Below are 12,703 nucleotides of genomic sequence, written 5' to 3' on the forward strand. Positions count from 1 at the left end.
CTCAAAATATTTGTGGCCGAGAGTTATCATTTTTAACTCTGCAGGTTTGTGAATTGCAGTGCCCCTGAGCTCCATTTTTCAACTCGCTTTCTTGAAGGCTGGCCGCAAAAGCGCAGGATTGCTTCAGGCCCTATTCTGGTTCCGGGCGCAGGCTGAGCCTGTGGTTAATTCTTCTTCCTGATGGGAAAATAGAGTGGCCTGTGTCTGTCCCAACACCTAGAGCTAGTCTCTCATTGGTTCCCCCTCTTCCCGTTCATCGTCAGGACAAATTGCAACCTGTACGGAACAGGAGGTTAGAGGTGCTGATTCTCCAAGGAGGGAGATTGCTAGTAAAGCGGCTGGAATGGCGAACCCGAGCACAAGGAGATGAGAAATGAAGAGCGTTTTAGAAACGTTTCCCGATCACACGGTGTACCATCTTCTGGGTTTCTCATGCATGTTTTCGATGTAGGAAGATGCCCTTGAACCTCGAGATTTGGGACCCCTGGGATGGGTACCACGCAGTATTTCTTTAAAGGATCTGCGTTTTCTCTCCCAACCTCACCAAACCTCTCAGCCCCTGAGTGTCCACCCTTATGTCTGAATCAGCTGTGGGTCTAGATATGGTCAATCCAGGTGGCATCACAGCCCCTGAACGAATTTTGTAAGAATTTCTCTCTCTTTCACTGTCTTTGTTTCACGGGTTTTTTAAAGTAAGTGATTTTTATAATGGGGTTTAGCTCCTTTTCACTGCTGTGTTTCTGCCGCTTTACACCCACTTGACTCACTTACAGTGAGATATCAATACATAGGTTTTAACATTCTTATTAGTCAGATATATTCTTGGGTGGTGAATAGGGGGTGTTGAGTCCAGTTCACTGAGCAAGGAGTAGGTCTTGTCTATTACATATTGGGTTTATGGAACGGTATCTGAGCTAATTTGAAACCCTTGTTTTATGCATCACCCCACCTCTCCGTTCCCGTTAAGCAGCCATAGTGTGTTTTCTAAACGTGTGACTCTATTCTGTTTTGTAATTCAGTTCAAGTGTAGCGGTTTTTCCATTCCCTCTATAAGTGATATCTTATGATAAGTGTCTTTTTCTGTGTGCCTTATTTCACTTAGAATCGTCGTAGCTAAATCCACTCATCATGCTGCTACTAGCCTTATGACGTTGATTTCATGGCTGAGTGATATTCCATTGTACATAAGGACCACAACTTCTTTATCCATTTTTCTCTTTCCTGGGATATTTAAGGTGAAATGAAGTGGAGGCTCTTGTCAACAGGGCAGCCCTAAACTTTGGGGTGCCTGTGTCTTGCTGATTTTTAGTTTTCCCAATTTATACGCCCAGGAGTGGAAGTGCCCTATGCTCTGTAAGCTGAGTTTTTTAGATGTTTCAGGACACACCGTACACTTCTCCAGAGTGGCTGTTGGCAATTTACATCCCGCCCATCAGCGTAGCAAGGCTCCCGTTTCTCCATGGCCTGTCCTGCATTTCTGGTTTTGACACTTTATTCAGCATGGCCCTTTTGACCGATGGGAAGCGAGACTTCTTTGTAGCGCTGATTTGCCTTTCCAGGTTGCTTGGTTGGCCAAAAAGGGCGCATGCGTTTTTTCCTGAATATATTCAGGAAAAAACGCATACGCCCTTTTTGGCCAAGGGCATCATTGTCGAGGTTTCGCCGCTTTTCCTGTGCTTTAAAGGCGATTCGAATCTACCTCCTGAAATCTGTTTCCTGCAATTCTGCCTTGCTTTCAAATCCTCTTCGTTGCCTTCCCTCAAAATATTTGTGGCCGAGAGTTATCATTTTTAACTCTGCAGGTTTGTGAATTGCAGTGCCCCTGAGCTCCATTTTTCAACTCGCTTTCTTGAAGGCTGGCCGCAAAAGCGCAGGATTGCTTCAGGCCCTATTCTGGTTCCGGGCGCAGGCTGAGCCTGTGGTTAATTCTTCTTCCTGATGGGAAAATAGAGTGGCCTGTGTCTGTCCCAACACCTAGAGCTAGTCTCTCATTGGTTCCCCCTCTTCCCGTTCATCGTCAGGACAAATTGCAACCTGTACGGAACAGGAGGTTAGAGGCGCTGATTCTCCAAGGAGGGAGATTGCTAGTAAAGCGGCTGGAATGGCGAACCCGAGCACAAGGAGATGAGAAATGAAGAGCGTTTTAGAAACGTTTCCCGATCACACGGTGTACCATCTTCTGGGTTTCTCATGCATGTTTTCGATGTAGGAAGATGCCCTTGAACCTCGAGATTTGGGACCCCTGGGATGGGTACCACGCAGTATTTCTTTAAAGGGTCTGCGTTTTCTCTCCCAACCTCACCAAACCTCTCAGCCCCTGAGTGTCCACCCTTCTGTCTGAATCAGCTGTGGGTCTAGATATGGTCAATCCAGGTGGCATCACAGCCCCTGAACGAATTTTGTAAGAATTTCTCTCTCTTTCACTGTCTTTGTTTCACGGGTTTTTTAAAGTAAGTGATTTTTATAATGGGGTTTAGCTCCTTTTCACTGCTGTGTTTCTGCCGCTTTACACCCACTTGACTCACTTACAGAGAGATATCAATACATAGGTTTTAACATTCTTACTAGTCAGATATATTCTTGAGCGGTGAATAGGGGGTGTTGAGTCCAGTTCACTGAGCAAGGAGTAGGTCTTGTCTATTACATATTGGGTTTATGGAACGGTATCTGAGCTAATTTGAAACCCTTGTTTTATGCATCACCCCACCTCTCCGTTCCCGTTAAGCAGCCATAGTGTGTTTTCTAAACGTGTGACTCTATTCTGTTTTGTAATTCAGTTCAAGTGTAGCGGTTTTTCCATTCCCTCTAAAAGTGATATCTTCTGATAAGTATCTTTTTCTGTGTGACTTATTTCACTTAGAATCGTCGTACCTAAATCCACTCATCATGCTGCTACTAGCCTTATGAGGTTGATTTCATGGCTGAGTGATATTCCATTGTACATAAGGACCACAACTTCTTTATCCATTTTTCTCTTTCCTGGGATATTTAAGGTGTAACGAAGTGGAGGTTCTTGTCAACAGAGCAGCCCTAAACTTTGGGATGCCTGTGTCTTGCTGATTTTTAGTTTTCCCAATTTATACGCCCATGAGTGGAAGTGCCTTATGCTCTTTAAGCTGAGTTTTTTAGATGTTTCAGGACACACCGTACACTTCTCCAGAGTGGCTGTTGGCAATTTACATCCCGCCCATCAGCGTAGCAAGGCTCCCGTCTCTCCATGGCCTGTCCTGCATTTCTGGTTTTGACACTTTATTCAGCATGGCCCTTTTGACCGATGGGAAGCGAGACTTCTTTGTAGCGCTGATTTGCCTTTCCAGGTTGCTTGGTTGGCCAAAAAGGGCGTATGCGTTTTTTCCTGAATATATTCAGGAAAAAACGCATACGCCCTTTTTGGCCAAGGGCATCATTGTCGAGGTTTCGCCGCTTTTCCTGTGCTTTAAAGGCGATTCGAATCTACCTCCTGAAATCTGTTTCCTGCAATTCTGCCTTGCTTTCAAATCCTCTTCGTTGCCTTCCCTCAAAATATTTGTGGCCGAGAGTTATCATTTTTACCTCTGCAGGTTTGTGAATTGCAGTGCCCCTGAGCTCCATTTTTCAACTCGCTTTCTTGAAGGCTGGCCGCAAAAGCGCAGGATTGCTTCAGGCCCTATTCTGGTTCCGGGCGCAGGCTGAGCCTGTGGTTAATTCTTCTTCCTGATGGGAAAATAGAGTGAGCTGTGCCTGTCCCAACACCTAGAGCTAGTCTCTCATTGGTTCCCCCTCTTCCCGTTCATCCTCAGGACAAATTGCAACCTGTACGGAACAGGAGGTTAAAGGTGCTGATTCTCCAAGGAGGGAGATTGCTAGTAAAGCGGCTGGAATGGCGAACCCGAGCACAAGGAGATGAGAAATGACGTGCGTTTTAGAAACCTTTCCCGATCACATGGTATACCATCTTCTGGGTTTCTCATGCATGTTTTCGATGTAGGAAGATGCCCTTGAACCTGGAGATTTGGGACCCATGGGATGGGTACCACGCAGTATTCCTTTAAAGGGTCTGCGTTTGCTCCCCCAACCTCACCAAACCTCTCAGCCCCTGAGTGTCCACCCTTATGTCTCAATCACCTGTGGGTCTAGGTATGGTCAATCCAGGTGGCATCACTGCCCCTGAACGAATTTGGTAAGAATTTCTCTCTCTCTCACTGTCTTTGTTTCACGGGTTTTTTAAAGTAATGGTTTTTTTTTAAATATAAGCAAATTTTTTTTAAGATTTCTTTAGTGATTGATTGATTGATTGATTGCTATGTTGGGTCTTCGTTTCTGTGCTAGGGCTTTCTCCAGTTGTGGCAAGTGGGGGCCACTCTTCATCGCGGTGCGCGGGCCTCTCACTATTGTGGCCTCTCTTGTTGCGGAGCACAGGCTCCAGACGCGCAGGCTCAGTAGTTGTGGCTCACGGGCCTAGTTGCTCCACGGCATGTGGGATCTTCCCAGACCAGGGCTCGAACCCGTGTTTCCTGCATTAGCAGGCAGATTCTCAACCACTGCGCAACCAGGGAAGCCCAGTAATTGATTTTTGTATTGGGGTTTAGCTGCTTTTCACTGCTGTGTTTATGCCGCTTTACATCCACAAGTCTCACTTACAGAGAGATATCAATACATAGGTTTTAAGATTCTTACTAGTCAGATATATTCGAGGGCGGTGAATAGGGGGTGTTGAGTCCAGTTCACTGAGCAAGGAGTAGGTCTTGTCTATTACATATTGGGTTTATGGAATGGTATCTGAGCTAATTTCAAACCCTTGTTTTATGCATCACCCCACCTCTCCTTTCCCGTTAAGCAGCCATAGTGTGTTTTCTAAACGTGTGACTCTGTTCCGTTTTGTAGTTCAGTTCAAGTGTAGCGGTTTTTACATTCCCTCTATAAGTGATATCTTATGATAAGTGTCTTTTTCTGTGTGCCTTATTTCACTTAGAATCGTCGTAGCTAAATCCACTCATCATGCTGCTACTAGCCTTATGACGTTGATTTCATGGCTGAGTGATATTCCATTGTACATAAGGACCACAACTTCTTTATCCATTTTTCTCTTTCCTGGGATATTTAAGGTGTAACGAAGTGGAGGTTCTTGTCAACAGAGCAGCCCTAAACTTTGGGATGCCTGTGTCTTGCTGATTTTTAGTTTTCCCAATTTATACGCCCATGAGTGGAAGTGCCCTATGCTCTGTAAGCTGAGTTGTTTAGATGTTTCAGGACACACCGTACACTTCTCCAGAGTGGCTGTTGGCAATTTACATCCCGCCCATCAGCGTAGCAAGGCTCCCGTTTCTCCATGGCCTGTCCTGCATTTCTGGTTTTGACACTTTATTCAGCATGGCCCTTTTGACCGATGGGAAGCGAGACTTCTTTGTAGCGCTGATTTGCCTTTCCAGGTTGCTTGGTTGGCCAAAAAGGGCGTATGCGTTTTTTCCTGAATATATTCAGGAAAAAACGCATACGCCCTTTTTGGCCAAGGGCATCATTGTCGAGGTTTTGCCGCTTTTCCTGTGCTTTAAAGGCGATTCGAATCTACCTCCTGAAATCTGTTTCCTGCAATTCTGCCTTGCTTTCAAATCCTCTTCGTTGCCTTCCCTCAATATATTTGTGCACGAGAGTTATCATTTATAACTCTGCAGGTTTGTGAATTGCAGTGCCCCTGAGCTCCATTTTTCAACTCGCTTTCTTGGGAGCTGGCCGCAAAAGCGCAGGATTGCTTCAGGCCCTATTCTGGTTCCGGGCGCAGGCTGAGCCTGTGGTTAATTCTTCTTCCTGATGGGAAAATAGAGTGAGCTGTGCCTGTCCCAACACCTAGAGCTAGTCTCTCATTGGTTCCCCCTCTTCCCGTTCATCCTCAGGACAAATTGCAACCTGTATGGAACAGGAGGTTAAAGGTGCTGATTCTCCAAGGAGGGAGATTGCTAGTAAAGCGGCTGGAATGGCGAACCCGAGCACAAGGAGATGAGAAATGAGGAGCGTTTTAGAAACCTTTCCCGATCACACGGTGTACCATCTTCTGGGTTTCTGATGCATGTTTTCGATGTAGGAAGATACCCTTGAACCTGGAGATTTGGGACCCATGGGATGGGTACCACGCAGTATTCCTTTAAAGGGTCTGCGTTTGCTCCCCCAACCTCACCAAACCTCTCAGCCCCAAGAGGGTCCATCCTTATGTCTCAATCAGCTGTGGGTCTAGATATGGTCAATCCAGGTGGCATCACAGCCCCTGAACGAATTTGGTAAGAATTTCTCTCTCTTTCACGGTCTTTGTTCACGGGTATTTTAAAGTATTTGATTTTTATAATGGGGTTTAGCTGCTTTTTACTGCTGTGTTTCTGCCGCTTTACACCCACTTGACTCACTTACAGAGAGATATCAATACATAGGTTTTAACATTCTTACTACTCAACTATATTCTTGGGCGGTGAATAGGGGGTGTTGAGTCCAGTTCACTGAGCAAGGAGTAGGTCTTGTCTATTACATATTGGGTTTATGGAACGGTATCTGAGCTAATTTGAAACCCTTGTTTTATGCATCACCCCACCTCTCCTTTCCCGTTAAGCAGCCATAGTGTGTTTTCTAAACGTGTGACTCTATTCTGTTTTGTAATTCAGTTCAAGTGTAGCGGTTTTTACATTCCCTCTATAAGTGATATCTTCTGATAAGTGTCTTTTTCTGTGTGACTTATTTCACTTAGAATCGTCGTACCTAAATCCACTCATCATGCTGCTACTAGCCTTATGAGGTTGATTTCATGGCTGAGTGATATTCCATTGTACATAAGGACCACAACTTCTTTATCCATTTTTCTCTTTCCTGGGATAATTAAGGTGTAACGAAGTGGAGGTTCTTGTCAACAGAGCAGCCCTAAACTTTGGGATGCCTGTGTCTTGCTGATTTTTAGTTTTCCCAATTTATACGCCCATGAGTGGAAGTGCCCTATGCTCTGTAAGCTGAGTTTTTTAGATGTTTCAGGACACACCGTACACTTCTCCAGAGTGGCTGTTGGCAATTTACATCCCGCCCATCAGCGTAGCAAGGCTCCCGTCTCTCCATGGCCTGTCCTGCATTTCTGGTTTTGACACTTTATTCAGCATGGCCCTTTTGACCGATGGGAAGCGAGACTTCTTTGTAGCGCTGATTTGCCTTTCCAGGTTGCTTGGTTGGCCAAAAAGGGCGTATGCGTTTTTTCCTGAATATATTCAGGAAAAAACGCATACGCCCTTTTTGGCCAAGGGCATCATTGTCGAGGTTTCGCCGCTTTTCCTGTGCTTTAAAGGCGATTCGAATCTACCTCCTGAAATCTGTTTCCTGCAATTCTGCCTTGCTTTCAAATCCTCTTCGTTGCCTTCCCTCAAAATATTTGTGGCCGAGAGTTATCATTTTTACCTCTGCAGGTTTGTGAATTGCAGTGCCCCTGAGCTCCATTTTTCAACTCGCTTTCTTGAAGGCTGGCCGCAAAAGCGCAGGATTGCTTCAGGCCCTATTCTGGTTCCGGGCGCAGGCTGAGCCTGTGGTTAATTCTTCTTCCTGATGGGAAAATAGAGTGGCCTGTGTCTGTCCCAACACCTAGAGCTAGTCTCTCATTGGTTCCCCCTCTTCCCGTTCATCGTCAGGACAAATTGCAACCTGTACGGAACAGGAGGTTAGAGGTGCTGATTCTCCAAGGAGGGAGATTGCTAGTAAAGCGGCTGGAATGGCGAACCCGAGCACAAGGAGATGAGAAATGAAGAGCGTTTTAGAAACGTTTCCCGATCACACGGTGTACCATCTTCTGGGTTTCTCATGCATGTTTTCGATGTAGGAAGATGCCCTTGAACCTCGAGATTTGGGACCCCTGGGATGGGTACCACGCAGTATTTCTTTAAAGGGTCTGCGTTTTCTCTCCCAACCTCACCAAACCTCTCAGCCCCTGAGTGTCCACCCTTATGTCTGAATCAGCTGTGGGTCTAGATATGGTCAATCCAGGTGGCATCACAGCCCCTGAACGAATTTTGTAAGAATTTCTCTCTCTTTCACTGTCTTTGTTTCACGGGTTTTTTAAAGTAAGTGATTTTTATAATGGGGTTTAGCTCCTTTTCACTGCTGTGTTTCTGCCGCTTTACACCCACTTGACTCACTTACAGTGAGATATCAATACATAGGTTTTAACATTCTTATTAGTCAGATATATTCTTGGGTGGTGAATAGGGGGTGTTGAGTCCAGTTCACTGAGCAAGGAGTAGGTCTTGTCTATTACATATTGGGTTTATGGAACGGTATCTGAGCTAATTTGAAACCCTTGTTTTATGCATCACCCCACCTCTCCGTTCCCGTTAAGCAGCCATAGTGTGTTTTCTAAACGTGTGACTCTATTCTGTTTTGTAATTCAGTTCAAGTGTAGCGGTTTTTCCATTCCCCCTATAAGTGATATCTTATGATAAGTGTCTTTTTCTGTGTGCCTTATTTCACTTAGAATCGTCGTAGCTAAATCCACTCATCATGCTGCTACTAGCCTTATGACGTTGATTTCATGGCTGAGTGATATTCCATTGTACATAAGGACCACAACTTCTTTATCCATTTTTCTCTTTCCTGGGATATTTAAGGTGTAACGAAGTGGAGGTTCTTGTCAACAGGGCAGCCCTAAACTTTGGGGTGCCTGTGTCTTGCTGATTTTTAGTTTTCCCAATTTATACGCCCAGGAGTGGAAGTGCCCTATGCTCTGTAAGCTGAGTTTTTTAGATGTTTCAGGACACACCGTACACTTCTCCAGAGTGGCTGTTGGCAATTTACATCCCGCCCATCAGCGTAGCAAGGCTCCCGTTTCTCCATGGCCTGTCCTGCATTTCTGGTTTTGACACTTTATTCAGCATGGCCCTTTTGACCGATGGGAAGCGAGACTTCTTTGTAGCGCTGATTTGCCTTTCCAGGTTGCTTGGTTGGCCAAAAAGGGCGTATGCGTTTTTTCCTGAATATATTCAGGAAAAAACGCATACGCCCTTTTTGGCCAAGGGCATCATTGTCGAGGTTTCGCCGCTTTTCCTGTGCTTTAAAGGCGATTAGAATCTACCTCCTGAAATCTGTTTCCTGCAATTCTGCCTTGCTTTCAAATCCTCTTCGTTGCCTTCCCTCAAAATATTTGTGGCCGAGAGTTATCATTTTTAACTCTGCAGGTTTGTGAATTGCAGTGCCCCTGAGCTCCATTTTTCAACTCGCTTTCTTGGGAGCTGGCCGCAAAAGCGCAGGATTGCTTCAGGCCCTATTCTGGTTCCGGGCGCAGGCTGAGCCTGTGGTTAATTCTTCTTCCTGATGGAAAATAGAGTGGCCTGTGTCTGTCCCAACACCTAGAGCTAGTCTCTCATTGGTTCCCCCTCTTCCCGTTCATCGTCAGGACAAATTGCAACCTGTACGGAACAGGAGGTTACAGGCGCTGATTCTCCAAGGAGGGAGATTGCTAGTAAAGCGGCTGGAATGGCGAACCCGAGCACAAGGAGATGAGAAATGAAGAGCGTTTTAGAAACGTTTCCCGATCACACGGTGTACCATCTTCTGGGTTTCTCATGCATGTTTTCGATGTAGGAAGATGCCCTTGAAACTCGAGATTTGGGACCCCTGGGATGGGTACCACGCAGTATTTCTTTAAAGGGTCTGCGTTTTCTCTCCCAACCTCACCAAACCTCTCAGCCCCTGAGTGTCCACCCTTATGTCTGAATCAGCTGTGGGTCTAGATATGGTCAATCCAGGTGGCATCACAGCCCCTGAACGAATTTTGTAAGAATTTCTCTCTCTTTCACTGTCTTTGTTTCACGGGTTTTTTAAAGTAAGTGATTTTTATAATGGGGTTTAGCTCCTTTTCACTGCTGTGTTTCTGCCGCTTTACACCCACTTGACTCACTTACAGTGAGATATCAATACATAGGTTTTAACATTCTTATTAGTCAGATATATTCTTGGGTGGTGAATAGGGGGTGTTGAGTCCAGTTCACTGAGCAAGGAGTAGGTCTTGTCTATTACATATTGGGTTTATGGAACGGTATCTGAGCTAATTTGAAACCCTTGTTTTATGCATCACCCCACCTCTCCGTTCCCGTTAAGCAGCCATAGTGTGTTTTCTAAACGTGTGACTCTATTCTGTTTTGTAATTCAGTTCAAGTATAGCGGTTTTTCCATTCCCTCTATAAGTGATATCTTATGATAAGTGTCTTTTTCTGTGTGCCTTATTTCACTTAGAATCGTCGTAGCTAAATCCACTCATCATGCTGCTACTAGCCTTATGACGTTGATTTCATGGCTGAGTGATATTCCATTGTACATAAGGACCACAACTTCTTTATCCATTTTTCTCTTTCCTGGGATATTTAAGGTGAAATGAAGTGGAGGCTCTTGTCAACAGGGCAGCCCTAAACTTTGGGGTGCCTGTGTCTTGCTAATTTTTAGTTTTCCCAATTTATACGCCCAGGAGTGGAAGTGCCCTATGCTCTGTAAGCTGAGTTTTTTAGATGTTTCAGGACACACCGTACACTTCTCCAGAGTGGCTGTTGGCAATTTACATCCCGCCCATCAGCGTAGCAAGGCTCCCGTTTCTCCATGGCCTGTCCTGCATTTCTGGTTTTGACACTTTATTCAGCATGGCCCTTTTGACCGATGGGAAGCGAGACTTCTTTGTAGCGCTGATTTGCCTTTCCAGGTTGCTTGGTTGGCCAAAAAGGGCGTATGCGTTTTTTCCTGAATATATTCAGGAAAAAACGCATACGCCCTTTTTGGCCAAGGGCATCATTGTCGAGGTTTCGCCGCTTTTCCTGTGCTTTAAAGGCGATTCGAATCTACCTCCTGAAATCTGTTTCCTGCAATTCTGCCTTGCTTTCAAATCCTCTTCGTTGCCTTCCCTCAAAATATTTGTGGCCGAGAGTTATCATTTTTAACTCTGCAGGTTTGTGAATTGCAGTGCCCCTGAGCTCCATTTTTCAACTCGCTTTCTTGGGAGCTGGCCGCAAAAGCGCAGGATTGCTTCAGGCCCTATTCTGGTTCCGGGCGCAGGCTGAGCCTGTGGTTAATTCTTCTTCCTGATGGGAAAATAGAGTGGCCTGTGTCTGTCCCAACACCTAGAGCTAGTCTCTCATTGGTTCCCCCTCTTCCCGTTCATCGTCAGGACAAATTGCAACCTGTACGGAACAGGAGGTTAGAGGTGCTGATTCTCCAAGGAGGGAGATTGCTAGTAAAGCGGCTGGAATGGCGAACCCGAGCACAAGGAGATGAGAAATGAAGAGCGTTTTAGAAACGTTTCCCGATCACACGGTGTACCATCTTCTGGGTTTCTCATGCATGTTTTCGATGTAGGAAGATGCCCTTGAACCTCGAGATTTGGGACCCCTGGGATGGGTACCACGCAGTATTTCTTTAAAGGGTCTGCGTTTTCTCTCCCAACCTCACCAAACCTCTCAGCCCCTGAGTGTCCACCCTTATGTCTGAATCAGCTGTGGGTCTAGATATGGTCAATCCAGGTGGCATCACAGCCCCTGAACGAATTTTGTAAGAATTTCTCTCTCTTTCACTGTCTTTGTTTCACGGGTTTTTTAAAGTAAGTGATTTTTATAATGGGGTTTAGCTCCTTTTCACTGCTGTGTTTCTGCCGCTTTACACCCACTTGACTCACTTACAGAGAGATATCAATACATAGGTTTTAACATTCTTATTAGTCAGATATATTCTTGGGTGGTGAATAGGGGGTGTTGAGTCCAGTTCACTGAGCAAGGAGTAGGTCTTGTCTATTACATATTGGGTTTATGGAACGTTATCTGAGCTAATTTGAAACCCTTGTTTTATGCATCACCCCACCTCTCCGTTCCCGTTAAGCAGCCATAGTGTGTTTTCTAAACGTGTGACTATTCTGTTTTGTAATTCAGTTCAACTGTAGCGGTTTTTCCATTCCCTCTATAAGTGATATCTTATGATAAGTGTCTTTTTCTGTGTGCCTTATTTCACTTAGAATCGTCGTAGCTAAATCCACTCATCATGCTGCTACTAGCCTTATGACGTTGATTTCATGGCTGAGTGATATTCCATTGTACATAAGGACCACAACTTCTTTATCCATTTTTCTCTTTCCTGGGATATTTAAGGTGTAACGAAGTGGAGGTTCTTGTCAACAGGGCAGCCCTAAACTTTGGGGTGCCTGTGTCTTGCTGATTTTTAGTTTTCCCAATTTATACGCCCAGGAGTGGAAGTGCCCTATGCTCTGTAAGCTGCGTTTTTTAGATGTTTCAGGACACACCGTACACTTCTCCAGAGTGGCTGTTGGCAATTTACATCCCGCCCATCAGCGTAGCAAGGCTCCCGTTTCTCCATGGCCTGTCCTGCATTTCTGGTTTTGACACTTTATTCAGCATGGCCCTTTTGACCGATGGGAAGCGAGACTTCTTTGTAGCGCTGATTTGCCTTTCCAGGTTGCTTGGTTGGCCAAAAAGGGCATATGCGTTTTTTCCTGAATATATTCAGGAAAAAACGCATACGCCCTTTTTGGCCAAGGGCATCATTGTCGAGGTTTCGCCGCTTTTCCTGTGCTTTAAAGGCGATTCGAATCTACCTCCTGAAATCTGTTTCCTGCAATTCTAACTTGCTTTCAAATCCTCTTCGTTGCCTTCCCTCAAAATATTTGTGGCCGAGAGTTATCATTTTTAACTCTGCAGGTTTGTGAATTGCAGTGCCCCTG

The sequence above is a fragment of the Balaenoptera acutorostrata genome, chromosome 7, assembly GCF_949987535.1.
Source record: "Balaenoptera acutorostrata chromosome 7, mBalAcu1.1, whole genome shotgun sequence".
Taxonomy (NCBI): domain Eukaryota; kingdom Metazoa; phylum Chordata; class Mammalia; order Artiodactyla; family Balaenopteridae; genus Balaenoptera; species Balaenoptera acutorostrata.